The sequence below is a fragment of the Ambystoma mexicanum genome, chromosome 1p (genome assembly GCF_040938575.1).
Source record: "Ambystoma mexicanum isolate Mex_15411 chromosome 1p, UKY_AmexF1_1, whole genome shotgun sequence".
Lineage (NCBI taxonomy): Eukaryota > Metazoa > Chordata > Amphibia > Caudata > Ambystomatidae > Ambystoma > Ambystoma mexicanum.
The window spans coordinates 617,142,378-617,166,539 of record NC_090921.1 but is presented as its reverse complement, the minus strand read 5'-3'; positions in this window follow the sequence as shown (position 1 = coordinate 617,166,539).

The following is a 24,162-nucleotide window of genomic DNA, read 5'->3' as shown; positions in this document are numbered from 1 at the left end:
GGGGGAGTCTCTCGTGTGGGGGCGTGGCTTGCATGATGGGCGTGGTCTAAGACTCAATCCTGGTGCACATCATCCTTTAGGATGGGGAAGCGCCTGCGTGGGTCCGCCCACGCATCCGATAATTAAGAAGAAGAAAATAAAGAAGAGCATTTAAAAATGCACTGGGTTTTATGTGGGGCTGGGTCTTAGTGTGAACATGCCCAGCCCCAAATACAGAAACATGTTTAAAGAATGATATCTAAAGACAGGAAAGGAAACCCTACAAGAGACACCCAATAAACAATGCACAGAAAGAATTGTACTTACAAACTTTAGCCTGACCAGTAATAAGCCGATGAACCGTTTTAAACAAAACCGGCTTCCAATGCTCCACAGTTCCTCAGCCACTACCTCCTCACCATTACGCAGGCCTCAGTAGTTATTTCTGCAAAAAAAAACAGGCCCATGCTCTATCAAACAGAGCTAGCATTAGCATCTCTTATTAGTGCAGGCCTGCAGCTAGTGAACATCATGGTGTGGCAGTGTACAATGGGCGTTTGGCTTAGTGGATGTACAATTTGAGGCAACTTCTTCGATTGATTTATATGTTTAAGTGTGTGCACAGTATGGCATACTTGTCAGAGCCACAAACACAACATGTTCCAGTGTGCTATTGCACGGACATGGGACACATTAGATAAAAACAGACATATGTGCTCTTACCTACAGTAGTGCAATATAGATGCCATTAACCAACAGGGTGGTGACTTGTGCAGTGCACACATCAGCGCTGCACACATTATACTGCATTGATTTGCCATCGACTGCTGTCTACATGGTGGCACACAATGAACCTTGCTTTCTTAATCAAGGTGACAACTCACATTGAGGAGCCATCTGGTGTGTGCTAGGCAGTGTTTGGCTTGTTAAGAAAATGAAAAGAGGTATGACTCAGAGTGGATGCATTGTGTCCATGTCCCAAAGCAGCCACTAAACTACTTAAGCAAGAAAATGACAGTTAACCTTCCCAGGCATGCGCCATACGTAACTAAAAAGTAATATACAAAAAAAGTTTTGGTGAGTCAAATAAATAGATATGAAAATAAAGAACATAGTTTAAAACATTTTCTGTGTAGCACGTTAATTCTCTTGGAAGAATGGGTAGATTTCGTCAGCTAACTGATGCATTGTGCTGGCCTTCTGAAAAAAAGCCCCATGGTCATTTCTTAACACTGAAATGTTAAGCACATACTGGGCCTCATTATAAACTTACCAGTCCGGTAACAACGGTACCAGTAAGCTTGCTGGTACCGTTGTTAGTTCTGCTCGTGGGTGACTTTCAGCCTGCCAGACTTGGCGGGTGGACAGGCACCCGCGAGCACACCGTGTCGGATGCATCGGCACCATTCACGAAAAGAAAAATTACTCTGGCGGCAGCCGTGCCGATTTTAACGGCAGGACTACCGCCAGATCCATAATGAGGCACACTGTGTAATAACAATGGCTTGTTAAATGAGCCATCAATTATAAATTGCCCCCACTTGAAAGGCTGTCAACACAAAAAGGGACACTGGGTGTGTGTCTCCAGAACATCTCAGAGGATGCGTTCAGAATATGCATTCCCTTGTTTTCAACAAAGGAATGCTTAACCATTTCTCCCATGGTGAGCATGGATGCAGCTGTCTGGGTGAGCCACTTCCTGCGCCATCCCCTGAGCTATTAAGCTCTGCTCTCCTGGCATTCGCCAGGGCCAAGAAACGGCATTGGTATGGTTGCTGTGACCCACGAAAATGGACAGAGATCTTTGCAATTGCAGCTCATCCACAACGAAGTGTATCAATGGGCAGATTACTTACATACACACACTCTAATTACTATTGGGACCCGTCCTACAGGTGAGACACACTATTCTGCAGTACATTCAGTATCCCACTGTTCTATATATCTTGTGACCTCATCTTATATACAACTTCCTATTACAAGTGCATCAACAAACCGAGCTGTCTTCTTGGGCTTCTAACTTCAAGGCTACACAGAGTTGAGCAGCAGTCACGTTAATCATCTGAGCTATTGTGCAAGCTGCTGGATATCATGACGCTCGCTTCCAGAGAGAGCGAAGAAACCTCAGGTGTGAGATGGTCGGTGACGGGAGTGGGGGCGGATGGAGTGTTTTGGGAAAAGTGTTAGGACTACTCATCAGTCGCTGTCATCAGCAAATCCTTGAGGATGAGTGCCTGGCGGCTAACAGGCTTGGCAACAGTCTTAATTTCTCTTGTTTTGGCATCTGCGACTCCCGCGAGTGACTGGGCGGATCGAGGGAAAGGAGTCAGAGCTGTGACTGACTGAAATGCCTGCCACAGCGTCGCGCGCACTGCATCTTGTGCGCACTGCATCTTGTGCACAACGCTGTAGCTGACACTCCTGTCACTCCAGCGCTCTTTGTTCATGGCGGTGCCGTGGACTAAGGTCCCCTTGCGGCTACAGCCGGATAATGTCCCGCTGTGGCGTGGTGGCACCAGGGAGGCCCCAACTGAGCCCTACTTTTTGGAGACTACTGGGGCCTAGCCCGGCGCACTTAAAGCACTGCCTATACAAAACACGGAATGTGCTTAATGAATATTGTTATTCCGGGAAATAAACCAATGACCTGTAGCTGGCTTAAAACCATCAACATTTCTCTGGCAGACAACAAAGCAATGGCAAAACCAATAGTTTTGGCATTTGTTGTGTTACGCTCACCTGGTCTCTGCGGGGGCGTTGGGGCACGGTTGCAGCCCTCCCTGGAGTTAGCTCCCCTGGATCAGGCTTCTTCCCCTGCTCTGGTAGTGTGGACTGGGTTGGTTGCTGACACTGCCCCTGAGAGAGTTCGAGAGGCTGTGCGAATGCTGTGGTCGCACTGTGATTTCCCTCGAACACTTCTTCCCAGAACGAGATGAGCATGCGTTTACCCATATAGTCTCATCTGTTTATTTATGAGGATGAGCTCTCCGTCCTGCTTCTCAACTGCAGGGGCGCCTTTACTGAACCTAGTTTCTTCACTGGTCCATGTGTGTGGCAGCCCAGACCGGCTGTGGCTGATCCACTTCTAAGGCAAGTGTTTCTCAACAATGATTATTGTCCGTATCCTTTTGCAATGTCTTTTTTCCGTGATTATTGTCCGTAACCCTTGTAATGTCTTTCCTTATCCCCAATAGGTGGTGAAGGGCCCAGCAGAGTTGCGTTGTTGGAAGCAGTCCAAATGGGGGCCAGAGGAGTTTACGATGTCCTAAGTAGAAGGTAAGTTTGGTTCTAAGGTCAAGCGCGAGGAATGTGTTGCGTGCGACCTTAGCGTAAAGTCTTTATGTTGTTTCTAACTTTGTTTGTCCTTTTCTCCTGCAGGGATGACCTCGCGACGTCTGACGAGAGGCAGCTATCCGAAGGCCTGCCGGCGGTTGCTGGATGGATGGATTCGCGAGGATGCTGAACGAGATGAGCTCCCGCGTAGCTTAGATGCCCGGAACAGGTAAGGATGTGCTCCGACTGCGGTGACTACTGGAATCAGGTAAGATGTGCTTCAAGCGATGGTATCGCTGGAATCAGGTAAAATGCTCTTCAGGCGATGGTTTTGCTGGAATCAGGTAAGATGCGTGCTGGAGATGATGTTGCTGGCGTCAGGTAAGCTGCGCTTCAAGCGATGGTATTGCTGAAATCAGGTAAGACCGCTTAAGGCGGCGGTGAGCGTTACGCTGCTATAAGCAAGCTTACGCAAAGTGCTTGCATGCAGGCGGGGCGGGCTTAAATAGGCGGGTCCCAGCCACGGCCCCTTGGCTCCGCCTTATGGCCCCACCTTGCCGCACCCAAAGGATGCTGCACGTGCATCCCAATGTTTTCCTATGGCCACGCCCGACCTGATGCACGTGGGGACCCTGCAGGGGCGGAAAGAACACGTTCACCAGAAATAAAGTGCGCAAGGCACACTTTCTCTGGGTCCACCTGGAACCTTTATATGATGGAACTAGTGGTCCCTGCCCAGTGGCCATGACAGCACGACCCCTCAAGGCCCCTCTCACGGGGGTTCTTCCCCCAGGTCCTGGTTTGGAGGGATTGTTATGATGGAATTGTCTCTGGAATTCAACAGGTTCCCATGTGCGGTCTTGAGGTCCATAACCTTCCCAGTCGATCAGGTAGTACAGATTAGATCGCACGATCTTGGAATCCAGAATGGCTTTGTTTTCGTATTCCGGTTCTCCTTCTATGATATCAGGCTCGGGTGGTGCCTTAATCTGAGTATCTGGTTTCATTGGTTTCAGGAGAGAAACATGGAATACCGGATGGATCCGCATATTGGCTGGTAAATCCAATTTCATGGCAACAGGGCTAATGATGGCTTTGATGGGATAAGGTCCCAGGTACCTGGGACGGAGGGATCGGGCTCCTTTCAATGGACTGTTCTTGGATGCCAACCATACCTTATCTCCGACTTGGTAATGCAGGGCCTCTCTTCCATGTCGGTCTACATCTGTTCTTTGGCTCTGGTCAGGTTTTCTGTTGCTTCTTTAAGGGTTTGAGTAATGGTCTTATGCAATGTGGTAATTGCTGGCATTTCCACTTCGTCAAGTGTATCAAAGAAGGACGTTCGAGAATGTCGACCGTGCATTGTGTAGAATGGGGTATGTCCAGTGCTAGTGTGGATAGAGTTATTTATGCAAATTCAGTTAACCAGAGGATACTTTTCCAGGACTCCTCGGTTTGTTGCAACATACATCTCAGGTATTGCTCCAGGGTCTGATTGGTCCGTTCAGTTTGACCATCGGTTTGGGGATGGTGACTTGCGGATAGCCGAAGGTCAATTTTGGCTATTTTACAGCACCTCTTCCATAGAGCTGAGCAAATTGTATTCCACGATCTGAAATCAATACGGACGGGAAACCGTGTAACTTGACAATTTGTGCCAAAAATACAGTGGCAAGAGCAGAATCAGTGGGAAGGCCCTTCAATGGAATAAAATGCGCCATCTTGGAGAATAAGTCTACAATAACCAGGATCGTGTTAAACCTGTTGCAAGGAGGAAGATCAGTGATAAAGTCCATAGACAGCATATGCCATGGTGTTGGTGGCACAGTCAATGGACGCAGTAACCCTGCGGGACTTAACTTCTGGGATTTGTGTTGCGCGCAGACACCACAAGTCGCAATAAATTGGGCAACGTCTTTTCTCCAGGTTGGCCACCAATAGCTCTTTTGAATTTTGGCCCGAGTCTTGGCAACCCCTGGATGTCCTTCCACTTATGATTCGTGGTAGTTTGCTATTATTTGGTTTTGCATTTTCTTGTCTTGAATATATAGTCTTCCTTGAAAATAGGTTAGGTAATTTTTGATGGAGTATTGGTCTCCCTTATCCAACCACTCCTGTTGAGCTGTTTGGTTCATCCGAGATTGATGATTGGTCTTTAAGTCCTCCCAACACGCGGTTGCGGCGATCTGGTTTCGGATCCGTTCTTCGGGAATAATGGCCACTGGCTCGGATGTTGTGAAAGCTTCTTTGTTCTCACTCACACATGACAGGGCGTCTGCTTTCCCATTACGTACTCCAGGTCTGTAAGTAATGACAAAATTTTATTCAGCAAAGAAGAGGGCCCAGCAAAGCTGGCGCGAGGTTTGGGCCTTGGCAGTTTTCAAGTATTGCAGATTACGGTGATCTGTGATAACTGTGACCGTGTGTCTTGCTCCTAAAAGGTAGTGTCTCCAGGTTTTGAAGGCTCCTTTGATTGCTAGTAGTTCCTTGTCAGTGATTGCATAGTTTAATTCCGGTCTGGAAAACTTACAGGACCAGAATCCTATGGGATGTAATTGCCCCATGTCCGGGTCCTTTTGTGATAATACTGCTCCCATGGCTATGCTGGAGGCGTCCGTTTCGACCACATATGGCAGGTCGGGTATGCCGAAGAACTGGTGCTGTGGTGAAGGCAAGTTTCAATTCCTAGAAGGCGTTTTCTGCTTTGGGGGACCAGAAGAATTTCTTATTTTTTCTCAGTCGGGAAGTGATTGGATGAACTATTTGCAAAAACCTTGGGATAAACCGTTGATAAAAATTGGCAAATCCGAGCACACTTTGTACTCATTTTGTGGATGTTGGGGATGGCCACTGAAGGACAGCATCCACCTTGCGGGTGTCCATGTGAACTCTTCGTGGGGTAAGCATGAAGCCCAAAAATTCTACTTCCGTGACATGGAAGAAGCATTTTTCCAATTTGGCAAATAGCCGATGCTGACGAAGCTTCTCCAGAACTGCCCTTACATGGCCAACATGATCCGCTTTGGACGTTGAGTAGATAAGAATGTCATCAATGTAAATGAGTACGAAAACATCCAATAATTCGTGAAGCACATCGTTCATGAAGAATTGGAACACGGCTGGTGCATTACATAACCCAAAGTGCATGACCTGATACTCGAAAAGTCCGTATTTGGTTCGGAATGCCGTCTTCCACTCGTCTCCCTTTTTAACTCTCACAAGGTGGTAGGCTCCTCGTAGGTCCAGTTTTGTGTAGATTTGAGCATTCTTCACCTGATCTAGCAGCTCCGGAAAGAGTGGCAGAGGATATCTGTTTTTTTACTGTGACTTGGTCCATGGCTCTATAATCTATACAAGTTCTTAAGTCACCTTCTTTCTTTGGTAAGAAAAAGAGAGCCGAGGAGGCAGGAGACTTAGACGGGCAGATGAATCAGTTAGCTAGGTACTGATTCAGGTCAGACTTCAGATGCTGGTTTTCTTGCTCTGTTAGAGTGTAAATTCTACTGCAGTGGATTTATGCTCCGGACACCAGATCCATCTGGCAGTCGTAAGGTCTATGTGGAGGCAGGATGTTTGCTTCCTCCTTTTGGAACACATCCAGGTAATCCAGATATTCGGGGGGTAGGGAACCAGAGAGCCTCAGGATATATTTAGTCTTGAGTTCCTGGCTCTTCACACTTTTGTGGTAGCAGCGATTGGTGCATTCTTGAGGAAAGGTCAGCACTCGTGTTCGCCAGTCGATCCTGAGGTTATGGGTTTCCAGCCAAAGCATTCCTAAGATCATTTGGAACTGAGAAGTCCCGATAAGATCGAAAGCGATGTCTTCCCGATGACCATCCTGACACATTAGCATGACTTTGTCGGTATGTTGCATCAATGGGCCGGATGACAACTGAGAACCATCCACTGCCGTGACGTTTTCCAATTGTAGCTTTTGCTGGAGGGGAAGGCCTATTCGCACAGCCAGATCTTGATAAATATAATTTCCCACCACTCCACTATCAACGTATGCCTCCAAGGCATGTACCTTTTGACGGTTGTTGGTGGTTGACCAAGAGTACCAGGATGACCAGATGTGAGGTCTGTACAGATTCCTTCTTTTCGCTCGACAAGTGGACCCCTACGCTTGTCGGGCGTTGGAGTTTTCCAGGTTTTGTTCTTTCTCTTTGTTGCAGTTATCCATTGCACCTGCTATTCTCTTGAGGGGTTTTACCTGGCATTCCCAGAGGAAATGTCCTGCTCTTCCACAGTATAAACAGAGTTGTTGTTGTCTCCTCTTTCTTTTTCCGTCTTAGAGATAGGAGCCCGCAATCCCCCGATCTGCATAGGCTCGGTTGGTTCGTGGGCTTTGACTAGATTGCCCCGGGGTCGCGTATAGACCGAACTCCCTTCAGTTCTTGTGCGATCAATTTTTCGGTCCTGCAACCTGTGGTCCAGCTGTACTGTCAGATTGATGTACTCCACACAACATTCAGGAGGGTTGACCACTTGGGCTAGAACATCCTTTAGTTCACCACGCAATCCCCGGTAAAATAGTGTGGTCCTCTTCACTCCTGGCCAATTTTTCTATGCTACGAGACGATTAAAGGTAGCAATATAAGTCAGCAGATCATGGTTTCCCTGTCTGAGGGACAATAGTTTGTTATCCAGGGCTTGTCCTTGGGTGTGTCTAGCAAACAATTTCTCCAGTTCTCGTTGGAATTCTCCAAAGTTTTGGAATAGAGGATCATCCTGATTTACTAATGGTATCGACCAGTCTGGTGCGCTGCCTCCCAAGTATGAAAGTACAAAAGCGACTCTTGCACTATCGTTATGAAAGGCCCCAGGACGGCACAAAAAGTGAAGACGACATTGGTTCACGAATATGGCTTACTTGTTAGGATCGTGGGTAAAACGTTTGGGCGGGACCATTGGCACTGCCCCTGGGAGCACCACTTGAACTGGTGGTGATGGCTGCGACATAGGAGTCTGTGCAATTCCAGGTAATGGAACCTGCCCGGCCTGTGTCTGAAACATCTGCCTTGCCAAGTCATCAGTTTGTTCTCGGACAACAATAAGGTCCCTTCTTAAGGCATTGGTTTCTTGTCTGGAGGCATGTACTTCGGCCCGCAGTTCCACCAGCAATTGGGCCAACTGGTCAGTTTCCGAGATGTCCATAACGCCCAGGCAGAGATTCAGAGAGGCTTCGCGTTCTGTTACGCTCACCTGGTCTGGTTGCAGCCCTACCAGGACTTGGCTCCCCTGGATCAGGCTTCTTCCCCTGCTCCGGTAGTGTGGACTGCGCTGGTTGCTGACACTGCCCCTGAGAGAGTACGAGAGGCCGTGAGAATGCTGTGGTCGTACTGTGATTTCCCTCGAACCCTTCTTCCCAGAACGAGATGAGCATGTGTTTAGCCATATAGTCTCACCTGTTTATTTATGAGGATGAGCTCTCTGTCCTGTTTCTCAACTGCAGGGGCGCCTTTAATGAAGCTAGTTTCTTCACTGGTCCATGTGCATGGCAGCCCAGACCGGCTGTGGCTGATCCACTTCTAAGGTAAGTGTTTCTCAACAATGATTATTGTCTGTATCCTTTTGCAATGTCTTTTTTCCATGATTATTGTCTGTAACTTTTGTATTGTCTTTCCTTCTCCCCAATAGATGGTGAAGGGCCTAGCGGAGTCGCAGTGTTAAAAGCGAGTCCACATGGGGGCCAGAGGAGTTTACGATGTCCCAAGTAGAAGGTAAGTTTGGCTCTAAGGTCAAGCGCGAGGAATGAGTTGCGCGCGACCTTAGCGTAAAGTCTTTATGTTGTTTCTAACTTTGTCCTTTTCTCCTGCACGGATGGCCTGGCGATGTCTAACGAGAGGCAGCTATCCAAAGGCCTGCCGTCGGTTGCTGGATGAATGGATTTGCGAGGATCCTGAACGAGACGAGCTACTGTGTAGCTTAGATGCCCGGAACAGGTGAGGATGCGCTCCGACTGAGGTGACTACTGGAATCAGGTAAGACGCGCTTCAGGCGATGGTATTGCTGGAATCAGGTAAGATGCGCTTCAGGCGATGGTTTTGCTGGAATCAGGTAAGATGCGCGCTGGAGATGATGTTGCTGGCATCAGATAAGCTGCGCTTCAAGCAATGGTATTGCTGAAATCAGGAAAGAGCACTTCATGCGGCGGTGAGCGTTACGCTGCTATAAGCAGACTAACGCAAAGCGCTTGCATGCAGGCAGGGCAGGCTTAAATAGCCTGGTCCCAGCCACGCCCCCTTGGCTCGGCCGTGTGGCCTCACCTTGCTGCATCCAGAGGATGCTGCATGTGCAGCCCAATGTTTTCCTATGGCCATGCCTGACCTGGATGCACGTGGGGACCCTGCAGGGGCGGAAAGAACATGTGCACCAGAAATAAAGTGTGCAGAGCACACTTCTCATGAGGGCGCCAGGACTGGGTCCACCTGGACCCTTTATATGATGGGACTAGTGGCCCCTGCCCAGTGGTCATGACATGTTGTTGTTTGTTGCAATTTATAATTACAGTAAAAAACGCAGTAAATACTATACAGCCTCACTGTGGCACACACAATAAGGCGCAGACACAGTGGAGCCAGTTTCACACTTCTTTATTCCATAAGTGCTGGCTCGAAACTAACTTAACTGTTTCCCCCAACTCCTCCCTTTCCGCCCGCCCCGCTCCCCATGCCTTCTGGCTCCCTCCCTTGTCAGGTGACCACCCTCACAGCTTCACGACATCACAACCTCCACCTTTTTAAACATAACGTCAACACTTATTCCATCTCCTTGATTAGTCCATGTGGTCTGTTCCTTGCTCTCTCAGGCCTGCCAGTGTCGCTCACCTGGCCTCAGTCTGCCCAGAGGATCTGGCAGATCATCTCACCTGTTTTCTCTGTTTTGCGGAGTCCTTTGTCAGGGGTTTTCTTTCGAGCAGTTCGGGTCTTGTACAATCCCGCTCGGCCGTCTTCGGATTCTAGGATTCGTTCAGCTTCTTCGTCCGGAATCTATGGAAACTCCAGGAAGCTTGGAATGGAGGCAGCACACGGAGGCGGTCTGCGCGGAACGCAGAAGAAACAGAATCAAGGACGGTAGAAGGAAAGAAGAAGGAGGAAGGTCCGGGAACCAGGAAGCAACACAGTTCAGGAGAACGAACTACGGAGCACGTCAGGCCACAGCTATCTGTTGCGTTGAGACGCACGGAACCGCGGGGGAGTTTCTAATTTATAGAATGTGCTGCATAGGACGTAAAGGTCGATAGACCGCGTTCCGTGTATACGGCCATGTTGGGTGTACTACAGCGAGTAACCCCCGATGTGCCAGGGACCAGGAAGACCAGAAAGGGCATGATCGACGGATCATGACAACATGCCCCCTTCTAAAACCCGTTCCACCGGGTTTACCTGGATGTATTCGGTGGAACCTTCTGATCAATCTGGGGCAGTTCAAATTTGAGACTGGTTCCCAGGTACGTTCGCTGGGTGGATAACCTTTCCATTCCCCCAGGTATTGAAGTTTGCCTCCTCTATATCGAGAATCATAAATACGAGAAACTTCATATTCCTGCTGGTCATTGACAAGCACAGGACTAGGTCTAAGGATAGTCCGGGTAGTTTGGATGAAAGGCTTCAACAGGGATTTGTGAAAAACTGGATGTGTCTTCTTCCAGGAGTCCGGGAGTTGGAGTCGAAAGGCCACAGGATTGATGATCTCTTTTATAGAGAATGGTCCATAATACCGGGGAGCCAACTTATTTGGTCTGAGATGTTGGGGTAGAAGTTTCAAGGATAGCCATACTTTATCCCCAATGGAGTATGAAGACCCTGGTCTTCTCCTTGAATCTGCATAGTGTTTGGTTTAGATTCGTGCTCTTTCGAGATGTTCCTTGGCTTCTCTCTGAACATTTATGAGTGTTTCAATTCAGGAATCGACAGTAGGAACAGGTGTAGGGTGTGGAAGAAAAGAAGGTAAGACCAAAGGGTGAAATCCTTGGCTGCAGAAAAAAGGGCTGGTCTTAACAGCCGAATGGTCCGAATTATTGTAAGCGAAATCGGCTACTGGTACTAAAAGTGACCAATCATCCTGGACTTTGGTAGAGAAACAACGAAGATATTGTTCAAGGGTTTCATTTACTCGTTCTGTGATACCGTTGGTTTGGGGATGATATCCAGAGGAGAGAGCTCGTTGAATCCCTAGTATCCTGCAGAGGTGTTTCCAGAACTGAGAGATATACTGGGGTCCTCCGTCCGATATGATCTTGGAAGGAAGTCCATGCAGTCGGAAGACGTGTTCCAGGAAAATACCAGCAAGTTCTGAGGAGGATGGTAATTTATACAGAGGAGTAAAGTGAGCCATATGAGTGAATAGATCAATGGTGACCATGATAGTGGTATAACCTCTAGAAGGCGGCAATTCCACAATGAAGTCTGTAGCAATGATTTCCCAAGGTCTGGTTGGTGGTGTAGGCTGTAATAAGAGACCTGCTGGTTTTTGGTTATCATGTTTGTTCTGATTACAGACGGAGCAAGATTGAAATACAGTTGTACATCAGTCTTCATCTTGGGCCACCAAAATTGTCTTTGTATTAGACGGAGGGTGTTGGAAATACCACGATGACCTGAATGAAGAGTATCATGGCAGAGATTTATTATTCTTGTCATTTTTGTATAGGAATGACCAGATTGGTATCCGTCCTTGACTCTCAAGTTCCATTGATTCCTTTCTGAAATTCCTTTCAAAAGTTCCGAAGTCTGAGTTTGCATACAAATCTCTTCCAGGAGGTTGTTTGCTTGAGCTACGTATATGGTATGAGGAAACATCTTGGGATACGTCCGATCTTCCGGAGGTTCATAGTCTGGACGACGAGAAAGTGCATCAGCTATTACATTTTGGGTTCCAGGGACGTGGTGAATCTGAAACTGATATTGGGCAAAAAAGAAGGCCCACAGAGCTTGGCGACTATTCCTACATTCCAGGGCTTGCAACACTTGTAGGTTTCGATGATCCGTGCAAACATTGTCCGGAAATTTGGCTCCTAAAAGTAAATGACGCCATTCTGTGAAGGCTTGACGGATGGCTAGCAGCTCTTTTTCTAGGACGGAGTAATGGGTTTCACTAGGAGTTAATGTCCGAGAAAGATAGGCAATGTGATGTTCCAAGCTATCCTCGAATTGATGTTTTAGGACGGCTCCAATGGCGTAATTGGAGGTGTCTGTCTCCACTATGAATGGTCGATTAACATCAGGCTGAGCAAGAATGGGAGCTTGTGTAAATTCAGACTTTAACTGTTGGAAAGCTTTCTCTTGGGCCATGGTCCAATGGAAGGGAACATTTTTTTTCAATAAGGCAATTATTGGTTGGACAATCTCGGAAAAGGAAGGTATGAATTTCCTATAGAAATTAGCAAAGCCCAGGAAGGATTGTATCTGTTTCACCGAGGCGGGGCTAGGCCAGGATAAAATAGCCTTAACCTTGGATTGATCCATACCGATACCATCGGGAGTAAGGACAAACCCTATGTAGTGAGCAGTAGAAGTATGGAAGATGCATTTCTCGGGCTTCGCCAGGAGTTTATTTTCACGTAAGCGTTGTAATACTGCTTTCACATGTTCTCGTGCTTTAGAGGGTCCTTGGAAAATATTAGAATATCGTCCAGATAGACAATCACAAAAAGGAACAGCATGTCCGAGAACACTCGATCAATGAAACGTTGGAACACCGCTGGGGCATTAGCAAGTCCAAAGGGCATGACTAAGAATTCAAAATGCCCAAAGGGTGTTCTAAAGGCTGTCTTCCACTCGTCACCTGCCCTGATACGAATCAAATGATAGGCGCCCCTGAGATCCAGCTTGGTGAACACAACTGCGCCTCTTACTGCCTCCAGGATGTCTGAGATCAAGGGCAACGGATAGCGGTATTTGAGAGTACATTGGGCCTCATTACACGTTGTCCGTTAAAAATCGGAATTTTACGGCATGGCGCCATTAGCGTAACCGCCCTTGCAAGAGGCCGCTGATAGCGTCCCATTACGAGTTCGCGGACACGAGCATAGCGCCATGCCGTAAAAATCTGTACCGCCATGCCGCAAAAGTCCCCAAAATGCCCCTTACCAGCTTCGACCAAAGTGCTGATAGCGCCTCTGCCCCCACGCTACATGCAAATAGCGGTCCCCGCTATTAGCGGTCACCGCCATTAGCGGTCACTGTAAAAAAGCGGAACCGGAAATAGCATCATCGCACAGGAACGGGAAAGAGCACGGCGGCCATCTTTAAAAACACAATCCATTGCCATCCTCTGCATCCAGGACCTCTTTCCGGAGAACTCCGACAAGAAATCATCCAGGAAAGCCCGAAGATACCCAAGGCGCTAATAAAATCTTCAGATCGTCAGCGCAAAGAAAAATTCTCAAATGAGCTGATCATGTTGACCGGGACACTTGCAGCTAATGCTGAAGTTTTCGCCAATGATATGCGGCGGGAGGCCATCAATAAGAAAAAGGCCAACTGGGCCGAAGTTGCCCGCAAAGTCAGTGCGGTGGGCACTACCACCCGCAGTATCAAGGACTGCCGCAAGAGGTGGGACGACCTCGGGGTCCGTGTGCGGAACATACTAACGGCCAACCGTAACCTGGCAATGGCCACAGGAGGTGGCGCAGATTCCCCATTGGAGCTGAAGGAGTGGGAGGAGACATGTGCCTCCACAATTGGACTCGAATCCATAGAGGGAGTCGGAGACATGGAGCATGGTGTGGCCATTTCATCCGATGGAGGTGAGTGCATACATCAAACAATGCACAGCGAAGGGTGAAGGGTCCCCCAAATATGTGTCTATGACCAGGCCATTGATCAAGCCACACACATACATGCATGCATCACCATATGCACGGGCAACAGAGACCCATCCATGCATGACCAACCCGACATCCCCATTACTAGAATCAATGATAAAGAGGCCCCAATGCATAGAGCAGCATGACCTGAACATTCTGCATAAGGCACCTAGAACCATTAACGTTGATATACCCTATTTTTGTCCTCAACAGGATCACTGACAGACACTGAAGGCACATGCACTGCAACACGTACCCCCCAGCAGCCAAAAAGGCCAGGATGAGTGAGAAAGGTGACACCGCCACCAGCTCTAGGGGAACTGGGAGGAGTCTCCATCAGCAGAGTCCCAAAGGTAGCAGGAGCACCAGTTCCATACAGCCTGAGGGCACGGCTGCTGTTATTGCTGAACCCACGCCAGTGTGCCCCATCATAGGTGAAATGCGCACGGAGGGGACGCACTCCGCTGCCACCAGTTTTACTGGTGAGGCAGCAGCCACCGCACTGCTCACTGACAAGGAGGACGCAATTGACATTCTAGAACAATGCCATTCCCCCAGCCCGACACATTCCATTGCAGAAAGTCCAAGGGCAACGTCCAGATCAGGTAGCCATGGAGCACATGACACCCACACCGTTGAAGGGGCATGGAGCCCTCAGGTGTCCTCACCTGACACCGGGGGAACGGACCAGGACGCAGCAGCCAGCCCAACATCACATGCCACCCAACCTGACCTTGCAACCATCAGCCGGAGGCAGGCAGACATTACTGCGATGGTCGCGCAGCATGTGGCTGAGACAGGCCGTCTGAGGGATGACCTCAGCAAATATGCAGGCCAAACAAGGGAGGCATTGAGGCCTGCACTGACAGGATCTGCCAGGAAATGGGCCAACTCCGCCAGGCCATTAACCATATTGGGGACATCATGGAGCGGCAATACCAACCACCAACACAGGATCAACCGGTCACCTCCTCCTCCTCCTCGGGTTCCCTGCAGACAAGCCCCCTGCGCCGCTCTCTGCGCAACCTGAGGCGCCCCACGTCACAACCACCCAATGGTGGAGGAGGCCCTGGGGCTTAGGTCCAGCAAGGACTAGGTGGCACATGTTGAGCAGCACACATAGACACTATAAGGCTCACATGGGGGTGTTGTGGGGGGATGGGGGAGAGGGTGTTCTTGGGGGTGTTGTGGGGGGAGAGGGTATTCTTGGGGGTGTTGTGGGGGGAGGGGGAGAGGGTGTTCTTGGGGGTGTTGTGGGTGGAGGGGGGAAGGGGGGTTTGGAAAGTTGGGGTCATACACATTTTTATCACATTATGTTCACAATACACTGTTCTGAGGTTAAAAACCAGGCGTCGTCTCCATCATTGTGTATGTGTCATTTATTGTGGATAGGGTCCTTTTTGGGCCTCATAACATGCACCAGGGCAACAATACCCATCTCCATCCATGTAATTTCACCTTTGTACCTGATGGAATTCCTGATTCAGATGCTGACGCACATCGTGTGCCTCCTTGACATCGCCTCTTGCATGTCCTGCCGGAGCATTTCACCCATACTCAGCCCCATCCACATCATCCTCATCTGGTGTTTGCATGTCAATGTCAAGTGGCATAGGCACATTCCATCAGATGCACATTTTGTGATGCTCTACACATGCCATGGTTGTCTTTGCCACTTTGTCACGGCCGTACAGGAGAGCCTCAACCAGGCCGCTTAGGCACCAGCGCACTTTCTTTTGAAAGCCGAATGACGGCTCTATCACGACGCGGGTACGGGTATGTGCAATATTGTAGTTCTCTTCCTGCTGGTTCTGTGGGTTCCGTACAGGGGTTAGGAGCCACCTCTTCAGTGGATAGCTGACATCGCTTGTATGGTGTGAGGAATGGGTACCTGTTACGGGTCACCTCTGGTGCGGCCTGTTGTTGTTGGTGCTGCGCTGCAATCATGTACTGAAGCCCATGTCATATTGGTGGTATTGAGACCATCTTGGTGTGGGAAGGGGTGTGGTGTGCTCTTTTGTGCTGCGTGTCTCCATTGCCTCCACCTGTGCTGATTGTGTCCATCTGTGACAGATGGGAACACTGCTCAGGTCTCTTAACGGGTGCTTTTAGATGCTGTTATTTGCGCCATTGCGGTAAGGGAGTTTGGGGTCTTTTCCATGCCGCTAATGCCATGTCCGCATGGCTTGTGATGGCGTGATATTAGCGCCATGGCGCTATTTCCGGTATGGGGGTCGCGCGCCCACGGCCTTGCCGCTATTAGTGGCACCGTACTTACCGGGTCCGCTAATAGCGGTGAGTCAGGGTCGTGATTGGCTTGGGAAATTACCGGTACAGGTAATTCTTTAACGGTACCGGTATTCCCTTACCGGACAACATGTAATGAGGCCCATTGATTTAGACCTCGATAATCCAGACACGGTCTGAGTTCTTTAGTGTCTTTTTTAGGAACGAAGAACAGGGAGGCCCCTGATGGAGATTTAGATGGTAGTATGGTGCCATTTGCAAGATTTGCATCCAGGTATTCACGAAGGGCTTTCTTTTCAGGTTCTGATAGGATGAACATCCTTCCAAAAGGAATCACCGCGGAAGGTTCAGTTTCAATTCACAATCTTCAGGTCTGTGGGGAGGTAAGGCCTGAACAATGGCAGAGGAGAAAACATCGTAATATTCCTGGTAAGCCTCTGGAACCCGGATGATGTTTGAGACTGAGATTGTGTTCTGATGAGTTGGAGGAAATCCTTTCGATGGTGTAGGATCAAGGTCTGGATGTAAGCAGTGGGACATACAAAACTCAGAACCCAGGAACAAGGATCCCGCTGCCCAATTGATATAGGGGTTGTGTCTTTGAAGCCAGGGCATTCCCAAAACCATGGGGTAATGGGCTGACTTGATGATGTCAAATCTTATCCTTTCTCGATGTTGATTTATAGCAAGCTCGATCTCCTTGGTATGCAGGGTTATAGGTCCAGAAGAAAGGGGTCTTCCATCAATGGCTTCTACAGGTTGCATGATAGTCCGGGATTCGTAAGGAATATGGTGTTTTAGGACCCATTCATGATCTATGAATACCCCCATAGCTCCACAGTCGACCAGTGCCACTATGGGTTATATTTCCTTCTTGGATGTTGTCAAGAAGGCCTGTAAGATTACCAAGGAATTTTGTCCAGGAGAGTTCAAGGATGGAATAGTGGTGGAGCAGACATCTCTTTCCCGAACCTGCGCTCCGTTTAGGATCGGGAGCTGGCATTTCCCGAGCGCCGTGGGGGGGCAATCGGACATTCTCTTACTAAATGTTTGTCGGATGCACAATACATACATAATCCAGTATGAATCCTTCGCATCCTCTCTTGGGGGGTAATGGGTCCACGGAAGGCCCCTAATTGCATAGGTTCAGGTTCATTGCTTGGAGTAGAAATGCCTTCTGTGCTCGAAGGGGTTCCAATGAAGTTTTTCTGGAGTGGTAACTTGGTTTTCTTTTTTTCTGCCTTTCTCTCCTGAATGCGAAAGTCAATCTGTAGAGCGAGATCCATTAGGGCTTGAAAGGAACTCGGGCGTGCCACTCTGGCTAGTTCGTCCTTGATTTCTTCGTTTAGCCCTCTTCGAAATAAAGTAAAACAAGCTTCAGAGGACCAATCCGCTTCCTTAGCCGGCTGTTTGAAACGTGTGACACACAAGAGCAAATCCTGGGTACCCTGATGAAAGTCGAGTAAACGTTACTGGGCACTGTAAACTTGTTCCGGGCGTTCGAACATGGTCTTGAGGGCCTCTATAAAGCCATCGTAGTCATCCAGGAGAGTATCACCAGAGTTAACCAATGGGGTGGCCCAGGTCAAGGCGTTCCCGGAAAGATGCAAAATAATAAAGCCCACTTTAGCCCTGGGCGTAGAAAAATAATAAGGCTTAAATGTAAAGTGGACCAAACAAGAATCTAGGAATCCGCGAAGGCTCTTTGCTGAACCGTCGTACTTGTCAACGACACCGCCTAGAATTACACTCTCCTTCGTGGCGGAATCACGGGATAACACCAATTGTTTTAATGCAGCGTTTTCCACCTTTAAGGTTTGCACTTCGGTCGTCAGCTCTTGCATGCCACGCATAAGATCCTGGACGGCCGCTTCCATGTCTGTATCGAGATTGGTCAGGTGGCGTCTCAATCTGTCACAGGTTTCCCCTTTTCTCACCTGTTTTCTCTGTTTTGTGGAGTCCTTTGTCGGGTTTTCTTCCGAGCAGTTCGGGTCTTGTACAAGCCCGCTCGGCCGTCTTCGGATTCCAGGATTCGTTCAGCTTCTTCGTCCGGGATCTATGGAAACTCCAGGAAGCTTGGAATGGAGGCAGCACACAGAGGCGGTCTGCGTGGAACGCAGAAGAAACAGAATCAAGGAAGGTAGAAGGAAAGGAGTATGAGGAAGGTCCGGGAACCAGGAAGCAACACAGTTCAGGAGAACGAACTACGGAGCACATCAGGCCACAGCTATCGGTAGCGTTGAGACGCGCGGAAACCGCAGGGGAGTGGCTAATTTATAGAACGTGCTGCATAGGACATAAAGGTCGATAGACCGCGTTCCGTGTATACGGCCATGTTGGGTGTACTACAGCGAGTAACCCCCGATGTGCCAGGGACCAGGAAGACCAGAAAGGGCATGATCGACGGATCATGACAACGACACTGCCCCGTCTCCTTCGTACAGGGTATCCCAGGTCTCAGGATCAGTTTCCTCAACTCCAGATTGTCTCATGACGACCCACTGTTAAAAGCTATCTTGTGTTTCTGGGTCCGAGGTTGCCGTAGTATCTCTGTGTCCCTGGCAGTAGGTCACACTTGCAGGCTTTACTGGTTTCATCTGCACGCTGCTTCATGCTCTCTTTGGCCTGAGCATCTTGCTCACGCATGCCCCTTTCAACCGCATACGTTTCCTCAATGAGGGTGACATGGGTAGACGGGTCCTGATGTTACGGCCGAACATGACCTCCGATGGGGCCTTGTCCGTCGTGCTTTGGGGGGTGTTCCGGTAATCATAAAGTAGTTGACATGATTCCTTTTCTATTGGTTCTTCAGTTACATTGGGGATCTGGACATTTCGTTTTATATTGCTCATTAAATGATCCACCGTCTAATTTGCCTGCAGCCACAGAGGCGTGACCCTCCAGTGTTTGATCCCCATGTACTCTGCAAATGGTTTGAAATCCTATCCTGTGAAGAGGGGTCCGATTTGACCATTTTTTGGTACCTCATAGGCAGTGAACATTCTGTCAAGCGCCAGGATGGTGTGAAATGCGGCTGTGAAACTCACCAATTGGACCTCTAGAAAGCGGGACTATTCATCCATGGCTACCAGTATGTATTCCTCCTCCATTGATGGGACCAAAGAAGTCAATGGCGACCTCGTCCCACGCTTTATCTGGCAGTTCGGTCATGTGCAGATGTTCAGGCTTGGTGTGAGGGTTGATTATAGCACAGGTGAGGCAGTTCTTGAGGAGAGCTTCTACTTGCTCATCCAGTTGGGGAAACCACACCTTTTGTCTCCGTAATCTCTTGGTGAATACTATCCCCCTGTGACCTTCGTGGGCCAAGTCGGGGGAATGGCAATCTTGTTTCCTTTCAATAGCAGGCCTTCCTCTGACCGGGTCAATTCCTCTTTGACCAGGGTCAGATTTCAATGTCTCATCTGGCTGATACTGAGACTGCACGTGTTACCTGGCCGGCCATCTGGTCTCGGGCCCAAGTCCTGCCAGTTGCATGCTTGCGCTGCCTTCCTGGCAGCCCCTGCACCTGGGTACTGTTTTCTGTATCCCTACAGTCCCCAAACCAGCCCTTATGTCTGCACTCACCCTGCACTTGCCACCAGCGGGCCGTTCTTTATTTATTTTATGTTATTATTTTATGATCCCATGTACTGATCTTCCCCCCCGAACCCGTACTTTTCTTTTCCCCCTTTCTTTGCACTTGTGCGATCTGAATGCCACCTAGACTAGTAAGACCATTGTCTGTCTTCCCTCTGTCCCCACTCCCTTGCCTCGTTACGCCTTGAAACACTTGTGTATAGGTGCGTTATAAATGTCATATTATATCATATCATTGTACTTCTAGCCTGGCGCCCTCTCCTGCCTGTTTAGTCTGGTTCCAGTGACCCGATTCAAGACAACTGAGGATGACCTGGATCACCTGGTCATTCTCTGTCTCCGGCGCAATGTGTGGGATGTTAACATGCTTTTGGGTTGCTGCCTGTACTATGTAGTGTATGTACCGGTCAGCTATTGAAGGGCTTGACTCGGCCGAGGCGATGGGATGGTGGGGCAGAAAGTGTGATGGGTTTTCCTGTTTCCCCGGCCTGTGGACAATCTGAAAGCTGTAATCTTGAAGCGGCAGGCCCCAATTTGCGATCCTGGGGAGCATTTTCGCTTGTGGGGTCCCATAGATGAACAACTATGCCTGGTGGTCAGTGACCACAGTGAAAGGTTTGTCATATAGAAGCAAATTAAAATGTTTGCAGACCCATACTACTGCCAGACCTTCTTTCTCAGCCAGAGAGTATGCATGCTCTGTTTTTGAAAGACTCCTGCCGACTGTGATTCAAGGATTCCTGCCAGGTACTCCGGGAGGCTGTGGGGTCTGGTGGATGTGAGCTGGCACCTGAAGACAGCATGCTAAGAAACTGGATCGTTTTCAGCACCAGTAAGGTATTCCTGGTGCAGAGGTGCTCCCGGGAAACCATCTTTCCCGGATGGAGCTAAGTGTCTGGGGGATAGTATGCTGATGACCAGGTTGAGGGGCAGCCCGGAATACTCTGAGGCATGGGCACGCTCAGTGGACATACCTAGTCACAGACGGAAAAGTCCTTCCGTAACGTGTTGCTCGTGAGTGACTAGTCAATGAAGCGTGCATATTCCTGGCAGCGACATTGACGTTTCCTGTTTCTAGGCAATGGAGCAGGAGTCTAGTAGGAGCTACGTTGATGCTCCCTGTTACTAGGTAACAGGGTGCTTGTGTTGGGGAAGTGACACTGGCACCCCCCGTTAACAGACAATGGAGCGCATGTCTAGGCAGATGCAACGCATATGCTCCATAGTTGCTGGGCAACATATTGTAGACCTGCCAATGGTGAGGAAAACGCTATGAAATGGTGACGGGTTGCCTTAGCAACCTCTTCATTGTTTGGTCTCACGGCACAATGGGTAAGTGCTCTAAGAAAAGAAAGCACACTTAGCTAGAGCCTTCTTCCTCCTCCAAGCCTGGCAGAAACAAGAGAAAAAAGGCTGCAGTGGAGGAAAAATCTGGGTCCATGTTCAATAAGGAAACAAAGTTTCTTTTTATGCAAGTCATGGCAGAGCATACAAAAGGAAGGGAAAGAAGAAAACACCTTCACCTTCCTCCACTTCTTCTTCATCCTCCTCATTGACGATGGACTCCTCTGAGTCAGAGAGCTCGTCATCCTCCTCGGAAGACTTAAGACACCACTGGTAAATACCTGGACACAGAGGAGGGACAAACAGTACTGGAGCATATTTACCAGTCAAGGAGCAAACAACAGTAGATCAAACCCTGGTCTGAAGATATGCCAATATAAGCATACCCGCAAGATGATTCTCCCCATGATCTTGGACATTAGGAGCAAGATCTTGACAGAATGGGTGGACCTTGAGCATATTTCTATGCCTAGGTTCATGTCCAAGTTGTACCCACTAAAGGGCGAGGAGACCAGGCTTCTGGCGGTTCTGGAAGGGAATGACATCCTCGAAAGTCTGGTTGGGCATTCCTCCATGTCTGCTGACCCAGTAGACAAGAAGGTGGCCTCAGCCCTGAAAAAGTTTTATGTGGGGTCCCACTTGGCCCTTGGGTCAAATACCTATGAATCCTATGCATCAAGCACAGTGCTAGTGGGGTTTAAGAGACTTAAACAAACCTTGGATGAAGGGCTGGATTGCTCGCAGTTTTTGGTGGACCTGCAGAAGGTAGAATTCATGCCTGGCCTGTTCTATGATGGAATGAGAGGGATATCAATGCCCATGGGTGCCACTATATCTGGAAGACCACATATGTGCCTCAGAGACTGGAAGGCAGAAGGTTCCCAAAAGGCTACAGCATTTAAACTCCCATTCGATAGACAGAAGCTGTTTGGAGATGGGGGTATGTATGTATGTATGTATGTATGTATGTATGTATGTATGTGCGGCAAAGAACCGGAGGCATCGTAATTGCAATAGTCAATGGCACCCATAATGGCGGCGGTGACAATTTTACTCCTAGCATTACTCGGAAGGAAGGGACACACCTTCCTCAATACCCTGAATTTAGCCAAGCCGCTGCAGCATACCACAGAGATCTGTGCCTCTCTGGAGCCGGACAGCATAATCTTGTTGCCCAGACTTTTCACTACGCTGGCAGGTTGAGGACAAAGCCCAAGGCAAGTAGGCCAGTAGTCTGGAGTCCAGCCAGTGGTTGACCTTCCGATAACAAGTATTTCTGACTTGTCATCATTTCATTTTAACCAATTGTCAGACATCCATTGGCAAACAGCAGAAAGACAGTCTTTCAGAAGGGTCGGGGGACTGTCAGTAAGGGCATTGAGACAAAAGAAGATTTGTGTGTCGTCCGCGTACATGTAGAAATGAACACCCAAACTGCTGATCAGTCGCGCCAGGGCAGCCATGTATACGTTAAAAAGCAGAGAGGAGAGTGCTGATCCCTGAGGGACTCCACAGTCAACCACTGTGCAAGAAGAAGTAAAAGGAGGGAGACACACCACCTGTGTATGCCCTGATAGGAAAGAAGAAAACCATTTCAACAGCATTCTTGAGTCACCGGCCTCCAGGAGACAATGCAGCAGTCTCTGGTGGTCAACGGTGTCAAAGGCCGCGGAGAGATCCAGTAAAACGAGAGCGCTCGCCTCTCCGCTGTCTGATGCTAGGTGCTATGTCGTCATGGAGAGCCACCATTACCCATCCCAGGAAACCCGCCTGGAAGGGGTGAAGGATGTCATTAACCTCCAAATGAGTAGAGAGCTGGGGAGTGACAGTGGCTTTCAACAGTTTAGACAGAGCAGGACGAAGTGATATAGGACGATAATTTTCCGCCAACTCAGGATCTAAATGGGGCTTCTTGAGCAGCAGGGAGATAACTGCATGCTTATGCAGTGGGTGCGGGAGGAGTGAGCCTTCCCCATCCCGACTGGTGCCTGAATGCAGGCAGACACCCTCCGACCCCACTTTACCTGCAGCGACGGCAGCCTCCAGAGGATACGAGGACGCCAGAGAACAGCGAGGCAGAGGCGGCATCCCTTTCATGGGGTGCCGCCAACATGCACAAAACCGGTCTGCACAACACCGGTCGGCACGGGAACGTGGTGCCAGCTGACAACTATCGGCTGGAGGCCCCACAAGAGGCCGCCACTAACCCACCAGGGATTAATAATTAAATTACAGGCTGCATGACCAGGGATATTTTATTTTATGAATGAAAAGGCCCCATGAGGCTTCAACTCACTACACCACCGGGATTTGGGCAATCATTATTTTTAAAAGCCTGCTGGCTTAAGCAGCAGTCCAGCGTCCCGGACCCAAGCATGGTCCATAGTATAAAAGAGGCAGGGCTTGCTAGCCTTTTTAGGCCCTGCCTTGGCCTTCCCCTGTCACACCCCCTGGAGCCAGGTAGCTATTGGATTAGGTAAGTGGCCAAAGGGGAGAGTGGTTTGGCGTGCAGAGGATTTTGTTAAGGAGGGGGTCTGTGGAGTGTTTGTGTGAGGAGTGTGAATAGTAGGGGTAGTAGAGTGGGGTTGAAGAGGGATAGTCGCATCCCACCATTGCTCCCCCTCCCACAATACACCCGGCCCGGAAAAAGAACCGAAGGTACCATGATTGCTCGTACCATTTCGGACCGATTCCCAGCGCTCCCATAATACACAAGTATGTTGAAAAGGTCCCACTCAGCCAACCATACAGCCCAGGAGCAGTGCAAATGTTGCCCAGAGTGGACGAGGAGCCCACGATGCAACTAAGGATACTTCCATTCATAGTCTCGACTAAAGAGCCAAGAAGCCATGCACAGCGTCATTAGAGACACCACAACATCGCTGCGTTAGACATGAAGTATACGTGCC